Here is a 24,681-nt window from a genome sequence, read left to right on the forward strand (position 1 = left end):
TAGGAGTCCTTCTCCTGATAATGGAAAAAAAAAAAACTATCAAAAACCAGAAGCCTTCACTTTTCTAACTTAACCCTTGCTGATGGGTTACTTAACATTTGCTGATGGGTTTTTCAGGTGCTCAGAGCTGCAACTGCCCCTCCCCTAATATAACTTACAGCTGGTGTGTCCTTAAGCACTAATAGGCAGAACCATGGGGTTACAGCTCTCTCCCTTCCTGCTTCCTTTCTACTTGGTGGCCTACAGCCTCTCTGCAGACATTCATTATCAAGAAAGGAGACTGGGGCAAGAATGGGAAGAAAGGTTAGCTGCATAATTCTTTGTGGTTTGTTTTGGTCTTCTGTTAAATCAGAATTCAAAGTAGATTCAACTATAAAAGTGTGTTTGCTGGGGATAACACAGAATTTACATTCATAGGGACATCATAAAAATTGGATGTCCCTGGATGTAGGACATGGAGCATCTCTCAAAGATTGCATAGAATATGAAGAAAAACTAGTGTAAGTGGGGAAGCTAGCTGAGTTTTTAGGGTGTTTTTGGACAACTGCAGAATGAAATAGGTTTTTTTGGAGTACATGAATGGGCTGTGAGTCCAACAGGAGTTAGAAAAAGAGGGCTTTGGATTCATTATCAGAAGCATAAATACTTGGAAAAGCATATATACATATAAGTGGGTGGGAAAATAATTGGCAAAAAAGGAAGATGAAGGACTGAAAATGTACAAATGGGAGTTTTATAAGCTCAACTCTGCAGTCATTGTAGAGAAAAAGAAAACCTGCAGGTGTAACTCCCTTAAATTCCCTGACTTTGCAGCAAGGCAAAGCTGGCTTGCACTGGGAAATGAATGATTGAGCAGGTGCAGGAAGTGAATGGCATTAACTGTGTAAATAGCAGCCGCTTTTCAATAATCAGGCTCCCAGAAGGGATCCTCTGCCTATGCCATTTCCATATTACCCACAACCCTTCCAATCCATCCACCTCTGACAAATTAGAAATAAAGAACAGTGCTTCCTTTAGGATTTATGTTGGTTAATAATATCCAGGACAGGTGCAGTAGGGCAGATTACAGTGTGTTCAGCCTGGGCTCAAAAGTTACGTTTCATCAGAAGGGGGAAGTTGAGTTCCCAAGACTGAAGTAGTGATGGGGCATTCATTCCATGCCAACTCTCCTGCAGGCTCTCTCTCCCTGTCTGCGTGATTTCTGTGGTCTTTGTGTAACTACATTCATCTTCAAGCTGTTTTAAGAGAGGAGTTACCTGGTGACTGGGAGGGACAGACAGATGTGGGATGTGTGTGTGCTTGCTGCCTCAGGGTATGTTATGCTGCTCAAGAGCCAGGTGTGAGGATGGAGATGTTGATGAGAATTCTGCCACATATTTAGCCATTCAAGTGGCATGAAAGAGGGCTATATATCTCCCTAATTTGCCACTTGAGTTTCCATCTCAGGTTTCCACAGACTAAATCTGATTACAGTTCCTTTATTTTCCTGCCACACAGCAGCACAGTCTGTGATTTCCCTCCTTCTCCCCCTGCCCAAATTATGCCTAAAGAATTATGTTGCACGATGGTAGTATGAGTCACATGCTCTATCTTGACTTGTTTGGCAAGGTACCCGGAGCCTGCATGGAAAATGAAAATAAAAACCTCATTCACCTACCAAAGTGTGGATTTCATAACCCTGATGCTGGGATATCCTAAAACCTTGAGCCTTGGTAATTTTGTGTTGCAGCATAAATAAAAGCATAGGTTATTCACAGCAAAGCTGAGAAGGGGGTGTCAGTCGTACAAACCCAAGTACTGCCTGTGGTGAAACCACACGTATCACCTGGTCACTGAATATCAGTCTTTGTATACCAGGAAAAAAAAAAAATAGCATTTTGCTCACATTTCCCCCCCAGTCTGGCTCCAGAGCTGACAATTTCAGGTGGTAAATGGCAACAACCCCTCAGAGTTCTTGTTCCAAGCTTTTGCTGATACAGCTCCTTCAGTTATGCTGGTTTCTGATTTGAAGGTTAATTTTGCAATTATAACTGCTGTACACATTTTGCTAAACAAAAGCCACTGTTTTGAAGTGGCCACCAGAGAGAAGATTGAACAACTCTAATGGGTTCAATTCATCCTCTGCTTCAGGGCATAACAACATTTCTTAGAAGCAATTGTTCCTCTTTCCTGAACTGCATAGGCAAGTGTGAGAATCCATATAAAGTTGCCTTTCCTTTATCATGCCCTTGGATTTGTCTTGCACTGGAGAACTCTCATGTATTTCTTCCTGAGAAGAGCTCCTTCATGTTGTTTTCAGGGAGCAGCCCACCTGTTATGGCCCTGTTAGTTTCATCACTGCTCCTAGAGAGACCCAAGTCCTTGTCCTTTCTTCACCTGGTTACTCTTTCTTGTTTCTGGGGGAGCACATGTGCATACCCACACATCTGCTCATTACCTTTTATGGTTGGGCAATGTTTGCAACAAGTGTGAAACCTTTACTTAGGTTTGTGGTGAAGAAATTGGGAGATCTGTACTACTGCTGTATATTTTACTGATGTGCTAGTTTGTAGTAATCTGGAGGAAGTTTGTGAAGTTGGGTTTGTCCATCAGGATTGCCTGGGCAAACCATAAGGGAATCTTAAAGGAACAAAGCAACATTGAGGTACTCACAGGCAAACCACTGACTGAGACTGCAGGCTCATCATAGGTGTGTCTGTCAGTCCTCAGAGGGTCAGCAAAAGGAAACATAGATGAGATGCCCCCTGAACACAAAGCAGTCAGCTCAGTTCCAAAATAACAGTTGTGGTAGTATATAAGCATCACACTCAGAGGACTGCCACAGTGCTCCATCAAACAGCAGAGACAGCTTTCAAGGACCAGAAATGTCACTTTGTACTGACAGCATTTATTTATTCCTCTATTAATTTTTTTTTTAACCTAACAATGCCTGTTCTCAAGCCTTAAGCAGCATTCTTCCTTGGAGCTCATTTCTTGTTTTAGTGACACTGTCTTCAGCCTTTCTTCACTTCTCTTTGTGTTTCCCATTATGCTGCTGAGGTGGTGAGGCTATGTGTTCTTATTTGGGTAAACTGCAAGCCTGCAAACCACAGCTGGAAACAACTCTCATGGCAAATTCCTCCTTGCTCTGTATGCTACTGCACTCACAGAGGCGGTTTTTACACAATGTCCCTCTGAAGTGCCGCTGGCTGGTAGAGAGTGTGGAAAATCTTGGTTATTTCAGTGAGGCTCCATGGTTTCCCTGGGATTTCTAGGAAGGGAGAGAGCAGTGGCACAAACCTGTGTCACTGTGTTCCCATCCAGTGACCCCATCAACACAGCAGCATGATGCTTTTTTTCTCCGGCACAGATGGGGCATTTGGTACCATACATTGAGGCGGTTCATGGATCAGAACTTCTCTGTATGGGAATTGCCTTGCTGTAGGAACATCTGCCTATGTGTAGTCTGGCTTAATTTCATTGTATTCCCCCTGCAGTGAGGAAGTTTTTTAGAAACAGTCCACCTGTTCTGTTCATTGCAGCTGAGTGTGAGGCATAGGACTTTAACTTCAAACATCCTTTAAAATAACAAGATGCTTAATTTTCAGCTGGAGCCTTTAAAAGTCCTTCTGCTGCTGTACTACAGCTACTCCCCTCAGCTACAACACAACACAGCAGAGACCCAGCAGTTTATCTGCCCTTTCCCAGCACACTGAGGAGCTGTCACAGCCCTGACCCTGAGCTGGATGACTGCTTTCTTCACATCTCTGGCTGTCAGGAAAGGCAGGAACTGGGAGCTGGAGGCCTCTTTCAGCTCAGTGTCTCAAGTTTTGTGGTTATTTATCACACCTGAATCTTTGTAAAATGTCTGTTTCATGAGAAACAGATTTAAATTGGATGGTTCATTGGTTTGATTAAGAAAAGTGATTCGTATGGCAGGGAAACCATGTTAGTCAAAGATTTTTAACCCAGCTGTTGTGTGGAAAAAAATTGAATGGGATTCTACTGCAGATTCCAGCACTCAATGCAGTTTGCTTTATAAGCTGTTGCAAAGCTGAAGGCACAGGAACTGGAGCATTTGGTTATTGACAGGGAAAATATTTTAGCCTGTCACATCTCTGCTTGACTTTGACTAGAAGAGAGAGGTGCAGGGCTGTGCATGTTCATGTGTTGTGACAAGATGAGACATGCTTGACTGAGTCTCTCCTTTTGGGGAAGAGATGCCATGCCAAATTTTCCAAGAAGCAGTGGTCTGCTGACAGCCAAGATGGAGGTATTGTGGAGAGGGATTTTGTAGATCCTTTCAGTCCTGTACCTATCCCAACTGCAGAGTTCAGATGGGATCAAGACGAGAAGCAAATGCTGAAACCCTGTGCTAAAGGCTGTAATATTTTGTGTCCTCTGAACATTCATCCTTTGTACAGAGTCCTTAATGGGAAAGAGGGCATACCCATTATAGAGCTGAGTTATCTGAAGCGAGTTGAGGTTGTGATTGCAAACTGTGAGGGTGGTGAGACACTGGAACAGGCTGCACAGAGAAGCTGTGGATGCTTCATCACTGGAAGCGTTCAGAGCCAGTATGGATGGGGCTTTGAGCAACCTGATCTAGTGGAAGGTGCCCCAAACCACGGCAGGGGGGTTTGAACTAGATCTAAACACCTTTTAAGCTCCTTTCCAGCCCAAACAATTATTTGATTCATTTAAACTCATCCAACTCATAGAGAAATTACTGCAGCTCTCACCGTTCACTGCCGTACTCTGCCCAAGCACCTGCCTGAATATCCTTTCTGTTGGCACCTCAGTCCCAACTCCTTCTGGGAGTTCAGCAAGCCCAGGCACTCCCCTGCTCTTCCAAGTGCTCTCCCTGCACACCAGCTCTCCTGCCCTTGTCTCTCCTAGCTGTGCTCTGTTCCTGTCACTACATAAAGCAGTCCATATTGCCATGACCTGAAACTTCTGGTCATACACAGGCAATATTTTATTATGTAATGCCTGAAAACCTTTGCAACAATAAAAATCTTGACTGCTTTGCTTTGGGGGACAGCTGACAGGAGAGGCAATAGCATGAAAGAATGACCATGGCTGTAGCTCCTAGGTGAGTGAGTTCACACCCACCTCTGTTCTGTGCTGTGTTAGCTGGGACTGCAGTTCTGCTTGGCACCATTGAGGATGTCAAGCTGCACAGTCCGGTGTCAGAGGCTCCACCAGGCGTATTTTAAAGTACAGAGAAATCAAGCAACACAAAACTGCTTATCATTTACCTGCCTCACAGCTGAAAGGCAGCGGATGACAGCTCAGACCATTGTACATAGCAAGTGATTCAGGAAAGCCAATTGCATGGCTGTGGGACTGATGAAAAATAAAAAGGTTTTGTATTGAATGGGCCAGACATGCACTTTCAGGTCCCTGTTTCCCCATGCCATGGCACACAGAGCTGCTCAGGGCTGCATAAGTAAAAGGGCAAGCACAAGCACTGCTAGAGTGCCACAGGTCTGCAAAGGGGAAATATCCTATTTAAGTCACACTTTTCAGATAGTGTTGGGACACTGGTTGGCAGACAGGGCCACCCTGTTTGCTTTTGGAGTGGTGTGTATGTGGGCTGGCATTGCCCTCTGCTGGCTGCTGCCCCGAGTGGGTGATAATGAGCATACAGGGAGACTTTGCCAGCTTTCTTGTCCTGCTCTTCAGTCTCTCTTTATGACACATAGCCTAAGAGCAGTTGTGCTTTCCTGCTCCTCTGGTGGCAGCTGAGCAGGGTACAACTTCACCCCTTTGTAAATGACACCTTTTCCCACTTACTTTTCTCCTGTGGGGGTAGTTGTGGCCTTGTCTTCCTCGTCTCTCTCTCAACACAAAAGTCATTGCCCCTCTGCGTAAGGAACATCTTTGGAACTGTGTGGAAATGCTAGAAAGTGTTTTTAATAAGTCATCTAGCAAATTTTAAGCATTGCAGTGTAAAATTGCTGGATGAACAGGGCAGGAGCCCTTTGGAGGGAAAGAATCAGGAAGCTGAAAGATTTTCCTGTTTCACTTACTTACAGTGTACCCATTAATGACTTTTTCTGCTCTTGCCTAAGTTCCTGGGACACTATTCCCTGATAAGCACAGACCCATTGCCTTTAGAGGCATCACATTAAATAAGAATAAAGCTCACATTCCCAACAACCCTAAGAAGAGTCTTTAGTGCTTTTTTCCATACTACATTTCAGGCATTGCATTTTGCTGTTTCTGCACTGCTCTCAGCTTAGGTTCCCTTCCATGGCTGCCTGTGTGACAGAAATGCCTGGAGATGGGAGATCTCTCTCGTGCTGAGCAAGAATGAGCAGTGTTATTCTGCACTTGCAAAGATGCTTGGCCACAACAAAAATATAGATGGTAAATCGTGTAGAACTTGAGAAGCTGCTGCCCTGAAACTTTATTCTGAAGGGTCATCAATAGAGTGATGCTAATCTAGTCTGAAAACAGCTGTTCCTTGGGGAGCAGAAGATAATGCTGTTGGGGAAATCATGGGTCTGATGAGTTGTTTTTTGTTTTTTTTGTTTTATCTGAAACTTTATTTGCCTGTTTTACATTTGGGGTTGGTTTTGTTTTCAGCAGAGAACACTGTTTTATCTGGAGTCACACGTCAGTGCACACTTATGATATGTGTTGCTGTGTGCACTCAGAGAGCAAGAGGCAGAAGGAGGGAAAACAAGTTTTGGTTAATTATAGCCACTATTCTGCCACTAGAGACTCCTGGAAAGTATCAGTCACCTTCCTGACTACCTCATAGCAGTCACAACTGGTTTAACAACTCAAACAAGGTGAAAGTCTGTATCAGGTAGCAAAATCTCTGAGGACTCATTGGAAACACTTGGAAGAGGGTCAGTAATATGTCAGACTGACATTATTGTTGGAGATAAGGTTAACCAAGAGACATCCTTAGCAAAGGACCCAAGGACTGAACATCTGTTCCTCTGGGAGCCTGGGTCTGCTTTCTCTCACATAACTGGTAGCTTGGGAAGCCCAGCCTGGAGCATGGCCGTGGTGAAATGAGGTTCTGAGCTTTTGTGCTTGTGCAGGACAGTTCACAGGGCACAAAGCTTCCTTCACTCTCCGCTCACTCAGGCCAGAGGACAGAAGTTCTGATGTTAAGGCCTTTGGGAGTTGTCCCCACCATGGGGTGGCAATCCCATACCTCACCTTTGCAAAGTTCTGTGCCAGGATAAGGAGGATGTTTCTGGGATGAGGTAACCAGGGGAGTTTGTGCTGCTGCTTCTTGTGTGGAGCTAAGGAAGAAGACTAAGTTTTGTTGGCCAAGTCCTTTGAAAACCAGTAGCCTGGAGCCTTTTTTCATGGGAATAAGGAAGTACCTGGAAATGGGGTTCAGGATGTGCTGACCAGGGAAGACTTTGCAGAGCCTTGTTTTAGTTTCTTCTCTCTCAAAAAGTAAAGGGGATCAGGTTTGGTCCCTCTGCCTGTGTCTGTCTCACATACATGATGGCACAGGAAGAGCACACCTCTCCAGATCAGGGTGTCCCAAGCTGTTTATATAATTTACATCTTGGATGGTTGGATTATCTGCAGACACCAGAAAGCCACAGGTACTTTAAGCAGTGATTGCCACATGTTTTACAGGTTATTGTGGAAATGCTCTCAGGGAGACTGAGCCAGTCAGGATTTTCAACCAGCCAAATGAACTAATTCCTATCTGCACAGCCAGACCAAATAAAACTATACATAGCACAGCTGGGTTAGCTTGTACAATTGACAGAAACTTTACTCATGATTGAAAGACAAGAGTTCTGCAGTGGGCTTGGCTGAAGGGCGTATAAGACTGGGAATGTAAATATGCTTTGTGCTGCTCTCCAGTGACTTGCATGCCTGGAGTAAGTAAGCTAAGACAGGCTGTGAATCTAAATTGCATTTGTTGTTCCTGGATAATTCTGCAGGTGGCCCAGTGTAATAAATGTTTTATCTCAGACCCACTTTGATTTCTCTGCCTGCACAAAATTCAGTAGTCTTCTCAAAACAGGAATGTTTAATTCTATGTGAAACTACCTGATGTTTTTAACTGAAGTTTCCACTTCATTTATCACAGTGGGCTCTCTATCCCTCTGTCCTGGCCATGCACATCATTTCAGGATGACAAAGAAAAAGTTGTCTTAGGAAGGCATGTCCTTTTGCTCCAAATGCTATAGTGAAATGTCACCTCTGGAAACATTGTAATTCAAGTAAGTGGCCTATATGGGAATAGTTGTGAGAATTTGATTTGCTTAAATCTGTCTTTGTGCCCATAATCTCAGATCCTAGCATTGCCCTTTCAAAATGCCAAATGCAACAGCTTGGATCATTAGCACACTTTGAATCCTCTTACTTGGGTCGTGCAAATGTGACTCTTGTCCTTTAGACAGACACTTTCATGCTGTAGGAAGAACAGGGCAGAGAAGAGGGGATAATATTTAAAATACCATAGGACAATTCAGATCTCATGTACAGTGTTATAACTCCTATGAAACCTAATAGACCTATCCCAAGCTTAATTGACATGAAAAATTTGCTCAGGTGTGAGAAGTTTATCACTAATCCATTTCTCTCTTTGAAGTTTCATTTCCCCTGCAATATTTCTTATCAAGTTTGCTCACTGCATGCCCAATTTTGAGATGTATTTTTTCTCTAGGAGCCTAATTTTCTTCTGGATAATTCCATACAGAAATCTTATTGAGGAGGAAGAGGAGGCAGAGCTCTGGGCAGCCTCCTTGTAGTTTGCACAGGCTGCCACAGAGTCATTTAGGCTGCAGGTAGATGCTTCACTGAGCACTGTGGTAATCACAAACTCTCTTGGCCTCTGCTATCTGTTGTTTGTGCCTCTCTTAGTTTGGATTTTCTCTCAGTTTCATGGAGCAGTTTGTAATCAAAGTTATGCTAATCTGTTGCGTCAGTTCTTGCCAGTAAATTGGTTTTTAGCTGAAAGTATTGGGCTGTGGAAGTGGAAGGGCATTCATGGGGCTCTTGCAGTGATGACAGTAAGATAACACAGTAATGATTAAATGCATATGAAGAAAGCAGAGGAGAAAGTTTTTTTGAGGAAAAACTGGAAGTGTGTGTGAGGAAAAATCAGAGAGAAAAAGAAGGAAGGATAACCAGAAGGGATGAAAGGAGTAGAAGCAGAAATACAGAAATCAAGAAGCAGCAGTACAGGATGCCACAAATAAGGCAAAAGAAGTGATCCAATAGAAGGAAAAGCAACATCAGGATGAGGTAGTAAAAAACAAATTCTAACAAAGTTAATGCCAGAGTGCTACCAGTCATTGCACATAACACTGAATGAATGTTGTGCTGTTTTCCATAGGTGTAACATACACTCTCCAGGGTGGATACTTCTAGCATTGTTTTTTATCACGCACCCGAAAATACTTCATTCTTTGTCTATGGAAAGCTTTGGGGGTTGTGGCTATTTAGGCTTTTGTCAGTTTCTCCGAGTATGGATTGAAGGCACTTGAGACAGTAGTTCACATTTGGACTCAGGTGTTTATTATTTCTTATCGGTGAAACAGTCTCACCACTGCGAGTTTGGCAGCTTTTCATTAGAAAGCAGAAAATGGCTAACAATCTCTTGTTACAAGGTCTTTTAAGACTAAACTATCCAATTAAGAACTGACACCTAGATTATTTTCTCTTTTAACCCAATAACTGACCCCAATGAGCCCCCAATGCAGGCTTTCCTGCCCAATTACAAAATGCCACCCAAACTCATGAAGAAGAAGGAAGAAGCAGCATGAAGAAGAAACCCAGGATGACACCCTGTGCCCTCCATCTTGCATCCATCCACAACATACTAAAAATCCTAAAACCTAAATTTCTCACCAGGTGATACACCTACACTACTCTCTATAAAATATTTCACACTTTTGTGGATTCTAGGGTATCTTGAACTCTAGGAAACTTTCTCCATGAATGAGGGTCAAAGTCAGTGCTCCCCAGGGGGTCAGGGCACCCCAGAGCAGACCGAGAAATATTCCCAATGCCCTGGGTTTCCCCAGGCTTTTGGCCAGCTCTGCTCACATCCCCATGAGTGAGTCTGTCCCTTTGGTATGTATGTGATGGCTCCTATGTGTGTGTTGATAGAGGGAGAGCATTTGCTCTGCTGCTGCCAGGTACTGCCCTGAAATGACTTCTTGTGTTTGCAAAGTACCTTGTAATGCACTGCTCAAGCCCAGTGTTGTGGTGAAGGGACTTAAATCCAGATGGCAGCCAGTGATGAGGAGTGCTCCCCCCGGCTGCTTTGGGGCCAGTCCAGTTGAATACCTTCACTGATGATCCAGACAGGGGATCAAGCATACCCTCAGTCAGTTTGAAGAAGACATTAGGTTGGGTGAGAATGTTGACCTGCTGGAGGGTAGGAAGATGTTGCAGAGGGATCTGGACAGACTGGATTGATGGGACAAGGTCCACTTGTATGAGGTTCATCGAGGTGAACTGCCACATCCTGCACTTGGGTCACAACCACCCCATGCAGTGCTACAAGCTAGGGGAACAGTGGCTGGAAAGTTGCCCAGTAGGAAAGGACCTGGGGGTGCTGGCTGACAGCAGCAGAACATGAGCCAGGTGTGCCCAGGTGGCCAAGAAGGCCAAGGACATCGTGACAGTATCAGCAGCAATGTGGCCAGCAGGACCAGGGCAGTGACTGCCCCGCTGTACTCAGCACTGGTGGGGCTGCACCTCCACCCTGCGTCCAGCGCTGGGCCCCTCACTGCAGGGACACTGAGGTGCTGGAGGGTGTCCAGAGAACAGCAGTGGAGATGGTAAAGCTCTAAAGCACAGGTTCTGGGAGGAGCAGCTGAGGGAGCTGGGGGTGTTTAGTCTGGAAAAAAGGAGACTCAAGGGGAACCTGATCACTCTCCACAACTCCCTGAAAGCAGGCTGTTGTAGCCAGGTGGCATCCAACTTCTTCTCCCAGGCAAGTATTGACAGGACAAGGGGAAGTGGCCTCAAGTTGTACTGGGGAGGTTCAAGCTTAGAAAAATTAGGAAAGGTTCTGCACTGAAAGAGTGATTAAACATTGCAACGTGCTCTCCAGGGAAGTGGTAGTGTCTTCATCCCTGGAAGTGCTCAAAAAATGAGTAGATGTGGCACTTCACAATATGGTTTAGTTGGCGTGATGATATTCAGTCAAAGGTTGAACTTCATGATTTTGGAGGTTTTTTCTGGCCTTAATGATTCTATGATTGTACATGCAAATAGAGAAGTCAAACTAAGATTTTATCTATACCCTAAGTTTTGAAAATCTCCAGCTTTCTAATGCTTGAATTTGCAACCTTGATATTTTTAACATAGTCTTTTCTCTGTGATTATAAACAATACTTTGCATTTCTGTGATGTGTTATGCCCAAGAATTTGATAGTGTTCTATAAACATTTTTTTGTGATAAGCCATGACAGTGGCCTTTTGAATTAAGTAACTATTACCATTATTTCAGCTTTTGAAATGAATACATGAGGAGATAATACTTGACTGAGCATCAAACAGAATGCTGGTAGATCAGAACAGAGTCTCTGAACTTCTACATCCTGACCTGTGTTTTGACCTTCATCCACACTTCTTTTTCAGCTGAAAAAATCCTTTTTAAGATCACAGTGTTGCTTTTGTGACTCTGCCTACGGCCGTCTCTCATCCACAGTAAGTCTGAACAGGATGTTCATTAACCAGTAGCACCTCCAGTCAGCCTGGGGTTCACTGCAAAGGGCCAGATGAATAGTTTATGAATAGTAAAATGGTTTGGAAAAGTTTGGATAATGGAAGTGATGTCTTTTGTAAGAGCTATCTGAATTACTAATGACAGCATCATTAAATTCCTGTTAGCTGAGTTTAAATTTGATCTCCTTGAATTAGTTTCTTCTGTGTCCATCAGTAAAGGTCTTCTGTGCATCATGTTGCCTTTTGATTGAGCAGTCCCTGCCTGTTGGTAAGCTAATTACTTATATTTTCATCCTGCCTGGTAAACAGATCTCCCCTTGTTCTTATCACAGTTCACGCCTCACTTGTTTTCTGGTAGACTGCTTTATTTCTGCTGTCGAGCTATAAAGGCCTCTTGCTATAAAGGCAAGAAATAATAAGCGTTAAAAACAAGTGCAGACTGAAACTTTATAGTCCTTTGGCTCTGTGCAGATAAAATACTTCATTAATTCAGAGCAAACAAATCTTCATTCCGCCTGCACTCACTCACCTTTTCGCTCCTTTCCTCTCACTATGGCCTCGCATCTCACTTTTACTGGTTCCAGTTTCCGAAGAGGTACCTATAGTTTTTCCATCTCTAATGCCTGCAGAAAGCTTTTTCAGACCACTTTCTTTGGCTGTCTCCCAGCACAGATCTTTGTCTTCTCTAGACCCAGCCAGCTTGGTTGGGTGCCATCCCTGGGCAGTGTTGCAGCCCCTTTGAGGAGCCAGTGGTGGTAGCAGCAGCAGCAAAAGGAACAGGGCTTCATGTACCGTGCTTTAGGCTAGCATGAGTAATTGGGGTATGTGTCACCTCAGCCCCCAGCCAACAGCAGTCCTGCAGCACAGTTACAAACTGCTTTACCCAAATTACTCCTCCCTCACACCTCCTCAGAAACAGACCTTTCTTGACATCCTATCTCTTCCCTCCTCTTTGCATCCTCTATCATGTGAACTGGACTGATGGATAGGCTGATGGTGTAAAGCAGCCTTTGCTGAAATAAGGGGTTCATTGAGGTGTAAAACCTGGTGTGAGGATCGTATTTCTACCTACGAGCTTTGGAGTTCTGTCTTTTCCCTGCTCAGTGATGAATGGCAGGAGGAGGCAATAGGAGGAGTGGGAAGCCCTGCTGCTTTCATCAGGGGGAGAATGCTTACTGTGCAGTAAATTTCTCATATTTCCAGATCATTCTGGAGCATGTTTGCCAAGATTTAAGAGTTATAGGCCTATAAGTCAAATACCTTGCGAAATAGGTGTTATTATTCTCCCATTTTTCACCCAAGTTTGTAAGTAGGCCTCCATATATCTTTGGGTCACTGCACAGCACAGATTTCTTCCGTGTTCTGTTCCTTATGTCAATTAAATTCCAGCAGAGAGGTGATGTATGAATGTTATTCATCAAAATAATCACATCCAGAACCTGGTGACGGTGCTTTAACAGAAGTTGTGTCACAGATGAAGCCTGCCAGGAGGTCTCATCAAAACTTACTCTGGCTGTACCCAGCCTTTTCTACTGGCAGCAACTGCTTCATCACAGCAGAGATCAGCATGTGTCAGGTGAGACACATGGCCCACATCCTGCCACTGGAGTAGATGAGCATTGTTACTTTCCAAGTTCTACTGACACGGGGAGTCTCTTGGTGATCCTCTGGCTAGCCCTCACCTCCTGGCCCGTGCCAAGAGCAGCTGCCCCCTATCCACCCCTTGGGCCGGTCTGGGGGCAGTAGAGCAGAGCTGCCTAACTCCCAGAGGCAGCAAAGCTGCTCTGGGCAGCTGCTGATAGGAATCCCAAGCTGAGGAAGCCAGAACAAAGGAGACGAGAGGGGCCACTTGTGTAAGTTCTCAAGAGGGCCTAATCTCCGAGGAAGTTCAGGACAAGTGACAAGCTCCAACAAGGTAAGAGCAACTTAAGCACAGGGGAGGGTACTAGAGGAGGATAACACGTAGTAGAACAGCAGGGGAGGAACATAGGCGGGGATCAGACTCTAGGTAACCAATAGGGGATAACATGGGAGGGGATCTGGCTTGGCACACCAATGGAACTTTGAGAGAAAGGGGATAGACAAGGAATGTTCTAGAGAAAGGGGTGGGGTTACATTTGATGAACAAGGGAAGAAGGCAGTACTTCAAGGATTGGGAGGGAAGGGTCTGGAAATCAGGGAGGTGCAAGGGAGATTGACATGGGGACTGACATAAGGTTAGGCAGGAAAATAGTAGAAAACAACTTCAGGGCAAAACCATTGGGGAAACCGAACGGGGTACATGGAACAAACCACTATAACCTCACAATAAGGAACACCTTAAGATTACAACAGAATAACAATCTACCACACCCTACCCTTCCCTACCCTACCCTTCCCCACCCTACCCTTCCCCACCCTACCCTACTCTTTTGTTGTGAGGGTGCTTTGCCACTGGAACAGATTGCCCAGACAGGTTGTGGAGTCTCTACCTTTTGAGATGTTCAAAATCCTATCAAGCTTGGCCCTAAGAAGCTTTTCTGCTCTGGGCAGGAAGGCTGAACAAAACTGTTGCAGAGGCAACTTCCAAACTTTGCCCCTCTGCCCTTCTGTGCCTCTGTGGTTCATACAGAGCTCTTGGGCCGGGGTCTGGCTGCAGATTTCTTTCATGAAGTGTGAAGCAACTTTAAAACTGATTTTATTTTCTTAGAATTGGGAGAGAGCAGTGTTGTCCTTCAACACAGACTTGACTTGCTTTAGGTAGGTCTGGGTTTTTAGTGTTAGATGAAAGCTTATGGCCCAGCGTAGGCACAGATCCACTGATTTTTAGTGAAGGCACTGAGGGGTTTTTCTGTACTGTTATGATTTGTCTGGAAATATCCATCTTCATTGCTGTGGTGTGCTTCTCTGAACTTTGTAGTTGACACTAGGTCACATAAAGAGGGAAAATGCTCAGTCAGATCTTCTATATGCTCACTGGCTTTTTAGTAGGCTGTGAGCTGAATATCAAGTTAGATCGTGCTGTACTCTCTGCTACTACCTCAAAACAGCACCACAGTTTTTTCTAGGTGCAGTGACTTTTTCAGATGCCTTTTAGCATTTTTCTACTGTACCAACTCTCTGAGAGACCCAAGACAGGTAAAATGGTTTCATGACTCAGACACTTGGAAAATAAGTGCTTGCATTACCATAGGACTGAATTATCTTGTCTCATCTGATAGGCTTCAGCCAACAAGAAGTACCACTTGATCAGCTGGTTAAATTCTTCCTTTCAAGCCTACACTACACAAAGTGAGTCAAAGTGAGTTGTTAAAAGATAGAAGAAGAAATGAGAGACAGCCTGATGCCTGCTGTTTTGGAGGGAATATAGAGGGGTTTTCCTCCCAGCCTGTACACCACCTGCTTTCCCAAGCAGTGGCCTGCAATGCCAATGTGCTGTCACTAACCTGGCAATATGATGTTGTATGGACTCCCCAAGGCACTTTCAGGCCAGCATCCCAGCTGGGGATAGGTAGGTACAAGCATGTTCCAGCCAGATTCTCCCTTTACCCTCATCTGCAAATGCCAAGGGCACTGTGGGCTGTGCACAGGAGCAGCCCTTGCCCACACTCACCTTCTGGGGCTTCCCTACTGAAGGGTTAGACAGCAGGACTGAAAATGTGTCCTGAAACAGGAACTGTGTTTCTTGACATCCAAGAAGGGCCATAGTTATCCCTTGGACATAAGAGTCTGAGCTTTTCTAGGGGATGGTATCCAAAAATGGCTGTCTGAAGTGAAACTTCTCAGGGTGTGCTTAGGCATCAAAAAAGGGTGGTTTTTTTAAAAAAAGCAAATGTAGAATACTCAGTTTGATGTCTTCCCAAGCCAGGCATCAGAATGAAAAATAAGTGTTGAAATAACACCATGGTTTGTAAAGCTGTCTTACAGGCTGAGGTGAAAAAATAAATTGAGGTTAATAAGAGAAGTCAGCAAAGGGGGGAGGCAGGAAATTAAACCTTACTGTTCTCAGCACTTATTTAGAGAAAAAAATTAATAGCATTTTGGTTTTGAAGAAAGCATATTTCACAATGGTTCCTATCCACTATCAGCTACAGATATATTGCTTTGTCAGAAAGCTGGCAGGCATCAACACAAGGAGCCCAGATGGGAATGCAGAGATGGAAAAATAACCAAAATGTATTCTGGCTTAGATCTCAAGTATGTATAAGGTACTGCCCTAGTATCTAATTATAGGCTGTGCAGGAAATAACAGCTATTGTTAAGTTTTCTTGATGTTTCCATCTGCATGTCTTCTGTTGCTTTCAGCATCAATAGGTTGTTTAAGCTGCTGTTTTCTGTTGTGGGTACCTGCCTCTGGCTGAATATACTCCAGACAGAATCAGCCCAACTATTTCAACTGTACTTTGCCATCTTAAAGAAAACATCTGCAAGATTTGGGTTTGGTTTTGGATTTTTTTTTTTTAAATTTGGGATTTGGGTTATTTTCAGTCTGAATTTAAAGATACAGCCCTGTAAAGGTGTTTATTATTTTTGACACCCACAGTTACTGAAGTAGTCCTGCTTTTGACCACCGTTTAATACCGAAAGAGGGCTCCCAGTATAACCATGGTCCTTGCTAGAGTGGAGATGAAAGCACGTTAATACCTGTCAAAAAGCCATAGATGGAGTTGTAAGCTCCCATTCCATAGTGTCTCCTCCTCCTTTCTTGAGTTTGCAGCTGGTCACTGGGCTCGGCTCTCACACTGGCCCCATGCAGAATCTCTGTGCTCCTCCCAGTCTGACTGTGCTCTGATCCTGCCCTTGCTGATCCCAGTGGCTGACACTGAAGGGTTCCTTGCAGGCTCTGGTAGGAAGGCCAGTCTGACTCAAGACAGGTCAAAGTGTGGCTTTGGTGGCACCCTGATAGTTCAATAATTTTGGAAGGTTTCCTGACAAAAGCATGATGAACCTGGGGGAGTGCTTCTAGTGCAGAATCTGCAGAGAACACTGAAAATAAATGAAAAATTTATATTCATTGTTACAGGTGAGGAAATGTTGTTTATTTTATATTCTTTAAATAAATATGCCTACAGGATGAAAATGCCTTTGGAGAGACAGTATAAGGAGTAAAGGAGCTCCTTTCTTCTTTGTATGGAGAGTAAGGGCCAGAGTACAGTGCTGGTAGCTGAATGTACAAAATGTCAGTGCCAGAAAAAGTTAAACCACTGAGAGGGGAAAAGTGGTGGAGAACTCAGAGAAGCAAATACACAAAACCTGCTCAGCTCTGCAATGAGACACAAAGTGAGGCAAATGCCTGCAAGAAAATTCTTCATCCTTTTCTCGGCTCAAGCATTACTGAAAGAAGCTGGGCATTATTGTCCCTGGATGATCTGAGAACACCATATATAAACAAATCGGTGTGAAAACTTTGTTTCCAGTACTGTGCAGGATCATGTGATTATAGAGCACTATGTTTCCTTCAGCTCAAAAAGGCTTGTATGTGAAATACTCATGCCTATAAAAGGCAAATGCAATGCGGACTAAAAAGCTTATTGTCTAGAGGGCTTTGAATGCAAGAAAAAGGTAACTTGACTGCCTATAACTAAATATAAATTGCAAATACTAAGAATTAGGTGAGGTGCAGTTTCTTACTTTCTATCAGCATCTCCTTTTTTTGGCTTTCCTGAAGACAGATAGGATGAGGAATACAAGCAGCTGTTAAAGGGGAAAACTGTAGGAATCAGATGGTCTTCATACTGAATTCTGCATTAAATGGGCACATTATCAAATGGAGTTGCTCCTTCTGACAAAACCACCCGGGTTTTGATGTCAGGATCTGGTATGAAAATGTCACTTTATTTGAAAGCCTAATGGAGATCTTGTGTCTAGGAGCACCATTTGTGGCTCTGGAGCCAGGTCAGGGTCCAGGAGCAACATCCCTGTTCTGTGCTCTCCCTCAAGTGACGCCCAGCTGAGTCTTTTTATTCATCTTTTTATGAAGCTTAGTTTAGTCTAGAGCCTGTCTGTGACTCTGGTGAGTAATGGCTTGTCAAACCTCTTTCTGCAGGGCTTCCTGTCTATCCTGTATTAGGTTTTCTTCCCTGTCTGGAAGGAGGTGGAGAGTGCACACTTAGCAGATGATACGAGTTGTTTCTGTAAGTCTGCAAGAACCTGCAACTAAATGAGAGACTGTGTTTTCTAGACACCACTAGATGGTGCCTCCGGATCGCTAATCCTGGGAAAACAGTGATGCTAATCCAGGAAAACAAGCAGCTTCGTGGCCAGCAGGTTTAGGGAGGGGATTCTGCCCCTCTATCCCACTCTGGTGAGGCCCCACCTGTGGTGCTGCATCCAGCTCTGGGCTGCCAGCACAAGGAGGACATGGTCCGGTGGGAGCTGGTCCAGAGAAGAGCAGTGAGGATAATCAGAGGGCTGGAGCACTTCTCCTGTGAGGATAGGCTGAGAGCTGGGATTGTTAAGATTGCAGCAGAGGAGGATCTGGGAGATATGATAGCAGCATTTCAATACTGACAGGGCACAGGTAAAAAAGATGCAGACAAGTGTTTTGGGAGGACCTGTTGCAGCAGGACAAGAGACAATAGTTTTAAACTAAAAGAGGGTAAATTTGTGGAAGGAATACTTTTTTTACAGTGAAGGTGGTAAAACACTGCAATAGGTTGCTCAGAGAGGTGGATGGATGTCCCATCCCTGAAAACGTTCAAGGCCAGGTTGGATGGGGCTCCGAGTGTTTGAGCTTTTTGAGGATGTCCCTGTTAATTGCAGGGCAGGGCTGGACTAGATTACTTTGAAGGTCCCTTCCAACCCAAACTCTTCTCTGATTCCATGGAGGTGAGTGGGGTGGATTTCACAGCTGATGGCAGCACCAAAGGCTTGGTCCTGCCTGTGCTGCACAGCAGGCAGTGAGTGTGCACCTGGACATACAGAGCTGTCCCTTGCAAAGGCCAGTGAAAATTGCTTTGTTTTCTTCTTTTAAAGATGCTGAAGCATTAAACCTCTGTTATGTGATCTCCCCCAAAGAAGAAAAGGTGCTTTAGAGAGAACTTTTGATTCTGTGTAAATTGTGGGGGTTTTTTCCTTCCAGCATAGAAGGAAATTCAGTAACTCATACTTGCAGGAGGACCACGCAATTAGGTGAATCACAGGTGCAGAGGTGATCCCTGGATCCTGTGGCCTGTTAGTGATCTGAAGGACTTAAATTATTCCATTAATAAGCCAGGTGTAGGGAGAAGCATATCCAAAAGAGCTGGTATACAGTTATGTTTGTAGTAACAATATCAGCTAAAAGAAAGAAAGCAAAAAAATTAGGAGCGTCAACTCCATCTGGAAAAAAGTTACTTCTGAGCAGCTTAAACATCACCCTACATATATTTTAATTTTAAAATAATATTTTCATTTCCTGAACCCATGATCTTCCATCCTAATATCAGTTTGGTCCATAAAAAATTCAAGGCCTAGAATCTTTTTTGGTTAAAATAAATAATAAAATTGAGATCAGAGTAGCCCAGACTTGTGTCTTGGATGCCTATCACAAGTCTGAGTCTGACCTTCTGACTATGGGGCCATAATGAGTTTACTTTCTACAGTGACTGTCTCCTTCTCCTCCGTGGCAGCGTTGCCAGCTCGTGTTGCCTTTGGTAGTGGAGGAAGCAGGGATGTGGAAGAGTGTGGGAGTGGATGGAGGCCCAGGAGGGGAAGAGCTGCACTGACCTCTGCTTTGCTGTTCATATCAGGTCTGTGCCTGCCTGAGGACTGGTGTATTGTCAGAAATAGCTTTTAAATGCTCAAGGACAGATTCTGTCTCATGTAAGTCTGGGGTTACTTGCATCAATGGGTACGTTCAAAGATTGGGAATAAAGCCAGAATGGGACCTGCCACTTGTCTGACAAATACATCTGCACAACAGGTATGTATTTGACCATGTTCTCAATGCACCAGGGCTCAGCCCTGTTCTTGATCTTGACCTATTTTCCTTCTCCTTTTCCTGTTTCTCTGGTGCTTACTCTCCTGCTATTGTAGTCATGCTGCTAAAACAAGTGTGTGTTCTGCTGGGGGATGAAAGCCTCTGTTCCAGACACGTCATGCTCTGCCACTGTGTTTCAGTGCTGTGGTTTATGCCAAGGCTGGTGGGGAGGAGAAGCCAGGTCTAGAAGCCCTGGAGGGAAGGGTGTGCTCTTTCCTGCAGTACACAAGCAAAGACAGGATGTTGCTATGTTTAGCTTGGGTTCCTCTTGGCAATAAAACACTTTCCGTAAAGTATATTTCCCAAACTTTGGGTGGAATGTTGGAAACCCATCCACAAGACTGTGATTCCAATAAAGAACATAGTGAAATCAATTTGCTGTGTAAGTGTGTTGGGAACATATGATGAAAATGCATAAAGCTCTGAAAGTCAATTGTTTTGGATAGTGAGTAGCAATCCAGCAATTAACAAGTCAGTAAAATGATAACCTGTAAAGCAGTAATGCTGTCACCTCTTATTAAGTCCCTGAATGCTTTTCTTTCATCAGTCTATGTTGCCTACATTTCCAAAAGGATAATTGGTGGTGGAGGAGGTCGGGAAAGTTCAGAAAATGTTTGAGGTTAATTCACGAAAATATATGCAGCAAAATCCATGCTTAGTAAGCTTGTATGAAAAAGGATTAATGTGCTGTGGGAATCTGCAAGGTGATGAGTCCACTGCTAGATGGCTCTCTAACCCAAGAGAAAACTATGATGCACAGTGGTTGGCACCTGAAGTGAGACAAAATCAGGCTAAAAATCGAGTTCCAGCTCCCAACAGTGAGGATAATTGGTTAATGGGGTGACTAATTGCAGGGAGGGCATGAGGCCTGTGACTTAAATCTTGATTAAAATCCTAGCCCTCACTCTCAAAGTGCTTTGCATCCCAAAGACTGGGCTTGGGCTGGATGCAGAGATTTCCACAGACCTTTTAGGTCTGCTATGCAGAGGGCGAACTTCAGCCTCTGAAATAAAGCAATTCTAGAAGAGCAACTTCAGAGTTGGTACAAGTGTGGTTGTGTAGGAACTGAGTAGGAGTAAGGGATTGTGTGACGTGGATGAGGCTGAGATGTGATAAATGGGTTTTGCATGGTGACACCAGTCACTAAAACATGTGCACAGCGGTGTTCCCTGGAGCTGAGTATTGCAGAGGAGGCCGTGCAAGGTTTCTGCTGTGCCTTGTTGGCTGTGCACTGGCCGGCATCCACGGGCCGCAAGAGGTCAGCTTAAAATTTCCACTCTGGATTACAGGCGTACACTGTCTCTGGCTCTGGTCTTTCATAGAACATGAAGTACCAAAGGGAGCTGCTCTCATCTGTGGTCTGATATGTCACTACAGGTTGTCACTATTCTCTCTCCATGGCAGTGGCAAGTAAGATTTTGTGAGCTCACTGGTTTAGATACCTATTTATAGTAGGACACATTTCTCCATGCACCTCGAGGGCTGTGTTGATGCTCAATCCCACATGACTGGAGTCAGTGGTCTGTTTTCATCCACATTTCTTTCCTTTCTGGAGTTCAGAGCTCCTTGCTTGTCTCAGATCCATATCTGTAGCTGAGTTTGCACACCTGTGGTTATAAATAAATGGAATGGCATATCCCAGAGAGGCTGTATTGGTTTGCAAAGAGTGGTGGGATTTACTGATCAGGTTTTGTTATACTGCTGTTTTCATCAGACTAGAAAGGAGGGTTTCTCATGCAGAGTTATGGTGGTGTTTGGAAAAATCCGCTGGAATGAAAGGAAGCCATCTCAGTCTACACCACGTGGAGGGATATCATCTGGAGTTCCCTGAAAGCTGTCTTCTCAGCTCTGCTGACAGGACTCTGAGCATTTGCCTGCAGAGAAAAGCTCAGTCTGTCTTGCTCAGAGTCCTCCTGTGTTTCTCCAGCCCATTCTCTGTTACACTCTGTGGCTAAACCAGACAACTTTTGTCAGGAACTTTGAGGTCTAATGAATGCATCCATGTAGGATGTTACTCTGAAGAACAGCAAGTTTGGAGAGGAATGGAAGGGATGACTGCGATAGGTGCAGGTTCTACGTTGAGTCATGAAGCCCTCAGGATTGCGTGGTGCTCCCATCAAATAGGACACTGTAATTGTTGCAGGACAGCTCTGCTCTGCTGTCATGAGCAAGTGATGTGATACTTTCAGACCTCTTTAAAATTCCTACTCACAGAATAACCTCTGAAGAATTTCCTTTGCTGGTGTACCACCTTGACCACCCGCTTATATAATTTTCAGAGACCTGAGCAGTTTCTCCAGCTGCTGACAGCTAGAAGAGCTCAGCTGTTGGAGTTCCTTGAGACATAGCAAAGATATGCAGCTGTCTGCTGAAGCTGGTCTGAAGGCTAGCTGGAGTCTTTGGAGAAACGGAGAACTCCTGGCCCTTCAGTTAAGTGACCACAGAAGACCTGTTGGGAGGCAATAACCACTGCATTAAATAGATTTTTCTCTGGTGCATCCTGCAGAATAACAGATACAATGACAAGACACCTGAGATGTGAACTTCATTGCTTCCTCCTGGTGATGCTTGCCAATAGTGTCCTGGGCTGCATGTGAGGAAGTGCAGCTGACACTTGGAGGGAGGGGATTCTGCCCCTCTGCTTTGCTCTGGTGACACCCCAGAGTGCTGCATCCAACTTTAGAAGGACATGGACCTGCTCAAATGAGCCCAAAGGCCATGAAGATGGCCACGGGGATGGAACACCTCTCTTGTGAGGAAAGGCTGAGAGAATTGCAGTTGTTAGCCTGGAGAGGAGAAGGCTCCAGGGAGAATTTACAGCACCTTCCAGTACCTAAAGGGAACTGCAAGAGAGCTGCAGAGGAACCTTTTAGAATGGCAGGACAAGGAGATAGGACAAGGAGGAATAGCTTTAAAGTGAAAGAAGGTTGTTTTAGATTAGATATTAGGAAGAAATTCTTTACTATGAGGATGCAGAGGCACTGCAACAGGTTGTCTAGAGAAGTTGTCAATGCCGCATCCCTGGAAGTGTTGGACTGGATTTTGAGCACTCTGGTCTAGTGTAAGGTGTGCTCATGGAAAGGGGATTAGAGCTACATCAGCTTTAAGATCCCTTCCAATCTAAACCATTCTGTAATGGTTTCAAATTTGCCTCAGTAATGTTTCTAAGCCTCTCTAGCTTCCAGATGATGTAAGCTTTATCTATTTGCTCCCAGGGGTATTCAGTGGAATTTTTTTTTTGTAATATTTAAATACCATACACACTCTCTCTCTCCACTGAGTTTATGAACAAGCCCAGCTTCTAAACCATTTGTAGGCTTCATCCATTTGCAAAAACACCTCATTGCAGAGACTCTGCTCTCTCCATGGTATGAATAATGCAGAAGAATTTCTCTGTTGAAGCTGGCTTCATTGTTAGTTTAAGCTGAACATGAATAATTGAACACATTTTCTTTTCAGGGACAAGAACAGCTGCCATCTAAGCTGTTTAACCCAATTTGCCTTCTCACATTTCTCCTTAAACTTGCTAAAGCCCCTCTGCTCAGCCATGCCATAGAGGAATGCATCAAATTCATTTGGGGGTTTTTACTTGCTTGAGGTTGTGTCACAAATGATCTGCTATGCTCATTAAGCAGGCCTAAATGAGGGCTAGTTACAATTATTGTGTGTACTGTCCTCATCCCCAGCTTTAACTCCTTGGTTGCTGGCTTCCCACAGGATTCCACCTGGACTTCTGCAGCAGGGTGCTGGGCAGCAGTAAGTGCTTCAGAAAGCTAAAGCTTCAGCAGTCAGCAATATCATTAAGAGGTGTTAACAGATTAAATATTTAAGCAGCTGATGTGGAAAATATAGAATAAGTAGCCTGTTAGTTAAGCCTTCAAAGCTATTACAGACTTCCCATGGAGCATAGGCACCATGGTCCCATTAGGTGAAAGAAGGAAACCTCTGATGTCTCTTCCTGTCTACCTTTTTCTAAATGGTACTTGTCCATTTGAAATTATGGAGGTGGCTTGTCAAACTGAACTTGTCTGTTCCATGAGAAGTTCAGTGTTTGTAGTTATCTGTTCTTAACAAATATTGGCTATGCAGGGAGAGCGTGATATTCTAATTAGATGGGGAAACCTGAAGGGAGGAGGGATTTTTTTCAGAAGCCTCTTAAAGGAGCATTAGAAAGTCAAAAAAGACCTGTAAAATGTTCATTCCAAGAACAGCACAAGAGCATTCAAAGGAACAGTGTCATAAAAGTTCAGTCTTTCAAAATGCTTCGTAATTGCCCAATTATATTCCTTTTGATGTAGTAATTTCTTCTAGATACTTGCAAATGCTATATATTACAAGTGTCTGTAACCCTGGGAGTGTACTATGCATTATAATAAGCACATATTAAGACATGTTCATATTTCTTAACTTTTTCCTCAGAATTTTTTTGTTTAGTAAATCCCTCTTAATGCATGTTTATGAAGCATTTATTTCAGTGCAAATTTCCTCTTTATTTTTTTAAAAAGACAGCACAGAGGTTTTTTTCTGCTTCCAACATATTTCACTCCATCATAGAAGCTTTGTCCAGCAAGAAATGTACTATGGTATGAATGGATAATTAAATTTATAAAACTATGATTTGCATAGTAAGTTTTACCTAATGTTAGTGAGGGAGTTATTCTGTATGTTACATGTGCTGACTGAATTATACCCTATTTTTCACATGCTTACAGCAATGGAGTTTGATAAGAAAGTAGTTAATTATGGGTATTTAATGTGTCTCTGAAATACGTTTCCTGAAGGAAACCAGGGAAGGTGGGTGTGGAAGGGTCTTCATCCTTAGAGAAATATACTTCTAGCAATGAAATGTTTTATATTTTAGGTCCCATAGGTTGTATGGATTCTGTGGAACTGCTGGCATATATCATGGCAGAAGGCAGACTGCTGTGTGGTGTTACAGGAAGGAGAAAGAGTTCTGTGCCACTGGCTGTGCAGTGGCTGCAGGAGGAAAGCTGTGATGTCTCTCAACCTGCCTGCTCCTTGTGTCCTATAGTCCTCTTCAAAACTGCGGGGTCTCTTGGCAAATGTTCCTCTCTCTGCAGCTGTGA

Source organism: Molothrus ater, chromosome 5, assembly GCF_012460135.2.
Source record: "Molothrus ater isolate BHLD 08-10-18 breed brown headed cowbird chromosome 5, BPBGC_Mater_1.1, whole genome shotgun sequence".
NCBI classification, from domain to species: Eukaryota; Metazoa; Chordata; class Aves; order Passeriformes; family Icteridae; genus Molothrus; species Molothrus ater.